General features: G+C 40.6%; 1 long non-coding RNA gene across 1 annotated transcript; it reads left to right on the top strand.

Moving 5' to 3' along the window:
- Positions 1 to 2,463: 2,463 nt before the first annotated feature.
- On the top strand, positions 2,464 to 5,377 carry LOC130203875 (uncharacterized). Its single transcript, XR_008833544.1, has 3 exons — positions 2,464 to 2,542; positions 3,460 to 3,773; positions 4,628 to 5,377. It is a non-coding gene; the product is annotated as an uncharacterized LOC130203875 (long non-coding RNA).
- Positions 5,378 to 5,959: the final 582 nt, after the last annotated feature.

Here is a 5,959-nt window from a genome sequence, read left to right as displayed (position 1 = left end):
CACTGGGACAGGTGGGGAAAGTGTGAGTGCAGGATGGATGCTGGTGGATGGATGCAGAGTGGCAACACAGTGGGGAAGTGAAAATGCGGCTAAAGGGAGCGACAGAATGGGGAGAAAAAAAATAACTGGACAGGGAAGTACTTTGTGTCAAGCAAACCACCAGAAAAGCAGAAAGATATCCGGCTCTCCGCGGATCGCAACGCTGTCCGATCCCACTAAGCACAGCGGCAGAGCCGAGGCCGACATTCAATTCTGACACATTGACAGATAAGTGCAGATGAAAACCAGTCTCGCTTTTTGTGAAGTTGAGATTTTTTTTTTTGGAGGACTGCAAACCCAGATTTAAGGCAGGGTTTCCTGTCATCCGGTGCAGTGTTCATTTTTACACAAAAAATGCAGGTGACAGGTGCACCATCAGGAAGAATAATGCACAGAATAAAGGGAGCATATTCTTACATCATCACCTTCTTCTTCAAAGTCACAGCTCTACATTACTTGGAGGCCTGGCTGTGGATGCACTCCTAAAGCCCTGGAGATAGTTGCTCTAAGAAGCGTTTTTGAGAAATTCCAAAAACAGTGCGCGCGCCTGTGTGTACAATGGTGGCCAACAGAGTGCATCCTGGGATTAGTGGTGGCTGCGCGGGCTCGTGCTCGGATGAGATGGACTGCTTCTCATGTTTCTGGCAGATATTAAAAAGGTATTGTCTGGTAGAGCAAAAAGCAAAATGCCCTTTTGTGTCCTGCTGCCACACGCAACTCAGATTATACAGCGAGTGGCGTGGATACACACGGGCTACAGTTGACGCCCCAGCTTTGATTTTTCTCGTTAGCATCATTAAAACAACCTGGTGGCAGTCGAATAATTATTTTTGCCTAATGAGAACAAATATTTCTTCCAATATAGGTGTTAATAATACGTGTCACCATGGCAACATTTCCCAGAAGCAGAGCTGGTGATGGTGACTAACACCAGGATGAAGTAATTAAAATCTAAAATGGATTTTGCTTCACTTAATCTGCCTTTTGTACGCAAGGTTACGGGTGATGAACGTGTGTAGAGCCGAGCATTTTCCTCCTTCTTTTTAGCTCAGCGTCTCTACATGTTTATGAAACACTTTAAAAGCGGAGGAGAAGCGTGTCTTTTATATGGTTCATTCATAACTGGTAAATTAGTGACAGCAATAACCTCAGATTCATGTGGTTATTATAAGTGTCAACAAAATAGTGGCAATTATATCAATCTAGCGGTGGAAAAACAACCTTGAAAGAGATACAAGTTGATCTAAAAAAAATAGGTGATAAGTGGAATTTAAGTTTCTTCTGTTTATCAGAAAACATTAAATGCATCTCACCTCGTGTTTAACATTTCTGAAATATTCTCCCCGCTACATTTGTTCTCCTCCCACTCACTGCTGTGACAGGAAGTAAAGTATTGATTCGTTCTATTATTCCATTAAAGCACTTTTTTAGTCTAAGTGCAACAGCTATATGTCCTTGGACGGAAGTAACATCCGTGCTTTATGGCCTGAAGGCATCGTGCACAGTATTGCCCAATAGTGCACACAAACACACATGTTCTATCTCTCATCCTCTTCACCAGTTCCAACGTAATGTTTAGACTCAACTAATGAATTATTGGACATTTAACATTGCTACATTCATAAATGATGAATGCATCAGTAATGCAATTATTGTAATGTATTCCACATTTTTTGTGCTTTGAATTGCTTCCCTAAATTGCTTTTCTCGATTGATCATTGTTCATCATGTAATGAAATGTGCCCCCTAATCAATTCATTATCATGTGTAATTATTTATTACAGCTTGATTGCATTTCCTCTGCAACACTGAGGAAACGCACTTGTGAAGATATTCTGTCACGCCGCTGAGGAGAAATATATAATTTTTTGGCCATTATAAGACAATATAACTGGAGATGGATTCATCAAAGGATTTATGCAAATTAAAGTTGAAATTTCACTTCAAACTGTTTATCTATCAATCTATATATCTCTCGATATATGTATATACATATACAGTATATACATATATGTGTGTCTGTGTATCTATCTATCTTTCTGTATATCTGTCTATATTGCTATCTATCTATCATCTATCCAAAAAAATAATAATTATGACGACATACAAATGAAAACAATTTACTCAAATGATCATAATTTAAATATATGACCATTTTACTGATGTGTTTACAGACAATACTAAGGTAAACAAATATGTAATAGCATTATAACATATTCGCTGCCTGCTGTGTTTGTTTGTTTGTTTGTTTGTTGTCCACATGCATCACGTATGGCACCTTTAAGACCAAATGGGAGCATTGCTGTAAACACAATCCTTCCTGTTCAACCAGTTAAACCCGAAGACACACCTGACGGTGAACAAAAGAGTTGACGCGCTTTTGTTCAGCCTCAGGTGTGTGTGTCAGCCATGATGACGGTGTGTGTTCACTCCTCTTAGAAACAGTCCACTCTACAAAAAGACACGATTCAAGTCGAAAGAGAGGCGACTCTGAAGGCAAAGGGTAAGTCCACTACCCGTTTTCTCTCTGCTCTTAATGGCCGTCTCTCACTTCCTTTTTTCAAGTTGCTCTCATGGTCGACCAGGCTGATGGAATTTCATTACTTATGATTGAAAACCAATGGAGTTTTGAAAGCAGAATGAGATGGAAAGGTGCACTCAAAATGCCAGTGTACCCTCCAGACGCCAGCAATCTAATTTACTGTCAGTTGTAATAAATAAGGAGCCACCCGATGGCACAGATAAGATGTTATTTCACCATCAGGGTTATCACTTAATATCTGATAATGTCTGTGGGGAGCAATTGTGTCCGACAGTTAGAACAGGGGGCCTCAACTTCTGGCACGAGAAATGATAATCAGTGTGGAGGAATTGTTAATCTGTCAAATCGATGTGACTTCACTCAATAAAGTGTTCATAAAGGGACTTGAGTCGAGGGCGCAGTGTTAATGATTTCTCTTTAATAACACCGAAAAGTTCTATTCTTCTTTAAAAGGTGTTATAAAGATAGGACTTCTTCGCCGCGTCTCAAAGAATTGATATCATATGTAGTTTGTGCGTTACTGAATGTTAATTCAACAATGTCCTCTACGTATTAAGGATGTGTGTGAACAGGAATGCTACTTGGCAAACATTCCTAAAAACCAAAGTAAGGTGAGGATGAAAACTAAATGCGTAGTAAGTGCAATGAACAAAATGCTGACTCATAGCATTTTACTGCTTTATAACAAGAGCTGCCGAGTCTCAGAAAAAAGCAAAATAAAAAATGTAGGCATTATGACATTTTGAACTGTTGTTACTGGAAGCAACGCTTGTGTGGTGGAACACGAGAGCGTGGGAGCAACACGGCTCAACACATAATGTGTGTTCAGCTGCGGTGAAGGCACACATAAAATAACACATTCCTGTTTTTTCCCCCAGATCGGATCCATCTATCCTCAAGCTTCTTTGCTCCACTTGCCTAGTGCCAAAAAAAAAAGGAACCGGGAAAATAAATTACAAAATAATAAATTAAATGGGAGGTGAGAGCGACGACTGGGATGCAAACCACGGGGACACGGTTCAGAGTCAGCCTCGGAAACACGAGGAGGAGGAGGAGGACAAAAGCTCGGGGTGCAAATGTCCCAAGTGCTGCCTGAAGACACGGGACTGCCTGATGAGCGCCGAATGCGGCAGGGCGCTCCAGATCTCCAGCGTCATCGCCTTTTGTGGCATGTGCATTCGCATGTTTGTGTGTAAGTTTTCAATTCAATTTCAATTCAGTTTATTTTGTATAGCCCATTCTCACAAATTACTAATTTGCCTCAGAGGGCTTTACAATCTGTACACATAGACATCCCTGTCCCGGAAACTCACATCGGATCAGGAAAAACTCCCAAAAAACCCTTTTCAAATGGGAAAAAGGGAAGAAATCTTCAAGAGAGCAACAGAAGGATCCCTCTCCAGGATGGACAGAAGAATAGATGTCATGTGTACGGAAGGAATCATTACAGAGTAACAACACATTCAATGAATATGACAGAGTGTATGAGTAGTTAGCAGTAGGCATGGACCCCGATCCAGTCCTCCGTGATCCATCAGGCAGATGGAGGTAGAGAGGAGGAGTGCAGAGACCATCAGCAGCGCCATGGCATCAGACCCAGCCAGGTCCAATGGACCCTATGAGACGTGAAGTCACAAGGACTCCAGAGAGAAAGCAGAGTTAATAATGTGCAATGGAGAGATGAAAATTAATCCAAAAGTAGAGAAAGAAGAGGAGATAGGTGCTCAATGTATCCCAAAATGTCCCCCAGCAGCCTATAAGCCTATAGCAGCATATCTAGTATCAAACCTCAGAAGCGAAGTGTTTACATATCTGCGTGGACACGGCCATTTGTTGCTCTGATGTCTGACAATAGGGAGAAGAAATATATGTTTCCTGCTTAGCTGAGTTTGAATCTATTCAAAGACAAATGTGTAACCCCCCGGCATATAAAAGGTACATTTGGGTTGAATGTGTTTCTTTCTATCTGTGTATGTATGGAAATGTGGAAATGTAAAAATGTATAATTTGTTCATATTATTATGTTCTTCCTCATTTTATTTGCAGAACCTTGGACCTCCGGACCTGTTTTTCCAGGCTGCATTGCTTCTCAGCGTCCCCCGGCACCCTTTATGAGATTCATGCCTTGTGTTTTTCTTTTCGTCTGAGATGAATATATTCACTTTTAGTCTGTTTCATCAGCTAAAACTCTTTATTTCTCTGTTCACAGGTTATTTATTGAACAAACTGTCTGTATATAAAAAAAACGAAGGAGACAACCTTAATGAATGAATGAACAATTGAATGTGAATTTGATCTGCATGTTTTTTGTGAGAGGTTTATTCAGACGCCTGTCTGACTGATCAATTCGGATTGATCAAAATATATTTATAATCATGGTGGAGCAGTTTTCAGTAATGACATGAAAAAACTGTAATATTATGATAGTAATAACATGGATTTACTGCCTCGGGGTTGTATGCCAATGCCGCCGTTAGAGCCCGTCCAAAATGTCATCATTTAATCCCGTTCGACATTTGTGAGAAATTGTCACAATTAGCATATGACTTGTTGAATACGGGTCACGGTGGCATTTGACCACCCAACCTCCCTCAGTGTGTTGCCCTTCACGAGAATGGACAAACCCTTAAAAACACAATGCGTCCGGGCACGGCTCTCACTGACGCGGAGACACAAGACAAAAGGGGGAGACGACATCTTCTCTTAAAGTAAGAGTAGAATGAGCAGATGGAAGAAGCCAAAAACTGTCAAACATCTGAACTGATGAAAAACTGTGAATAAAGCTTGAAATAACAACGAGGACAAAAAGTGTAATAAATTCAACGCCACTAATGATCAGGACCTGTAGTTAATTAAAAAGCCTTAGATAAGCCTCATGTTACTGTATGACATTCATGCTGCTGTCGACACTCGTCTGAGGTCATCGGGGGGGAAAGGTGCTCAGTGCACGGACATAATAAGCAAGCTTACATGGAATATATTCAATTTCTTTGTGAATTCACAAGTCAGTAATTACATTGCTGCCTCTTTACGTCTTTTTTCGTATCATACACAATTATGAACAGGGGGACGAATGCATGACAAATTAAGACTGACCCAATTCAAAGGTACAGTTGTGTACTGCACAGTATGAGCAATAACAGTGTTTAAGGTGTCAGGAGATCTTTGCAATTCCAAAGAATGAGCAACAGCAGGTTGTTAGAAAGTTTTCTGATATTTCAGATGCAGAGAAAAGGCACTTTTGCCGAGCCACGGGGGCACAAAAAATAAATAATCAGAACTGGATATGACTTCTCTTTTGGAATTTGAAAATGTTTTGTTCGGGTTCACATAATGTAGTTTAATCACGTCCGGGGGTAATTTCAGCTTTAACTTTTG

Source organism: Pseudoliparis swirei, chromosome 13, assembly GCF_029220125.1.
Source record: "Pseudoliparis swirei isolate HS2019 ecotype Mariana Trench chromosome 13, NWPU_hadal_v1, whole genome shotgun sequence".
Classification (NCBI taxonomy): domain Eukaryota; kingdom Metazoa; phylum Chordata; class Actinopteri; order Perciformes; family Liparidae; genus Pseudoliparis; species Pseudoliparis swirei.
Note: the sequence above shows the minus strand (reverse complement) of the source record. Positions and strands in the feature narration are given on the sequence as shown.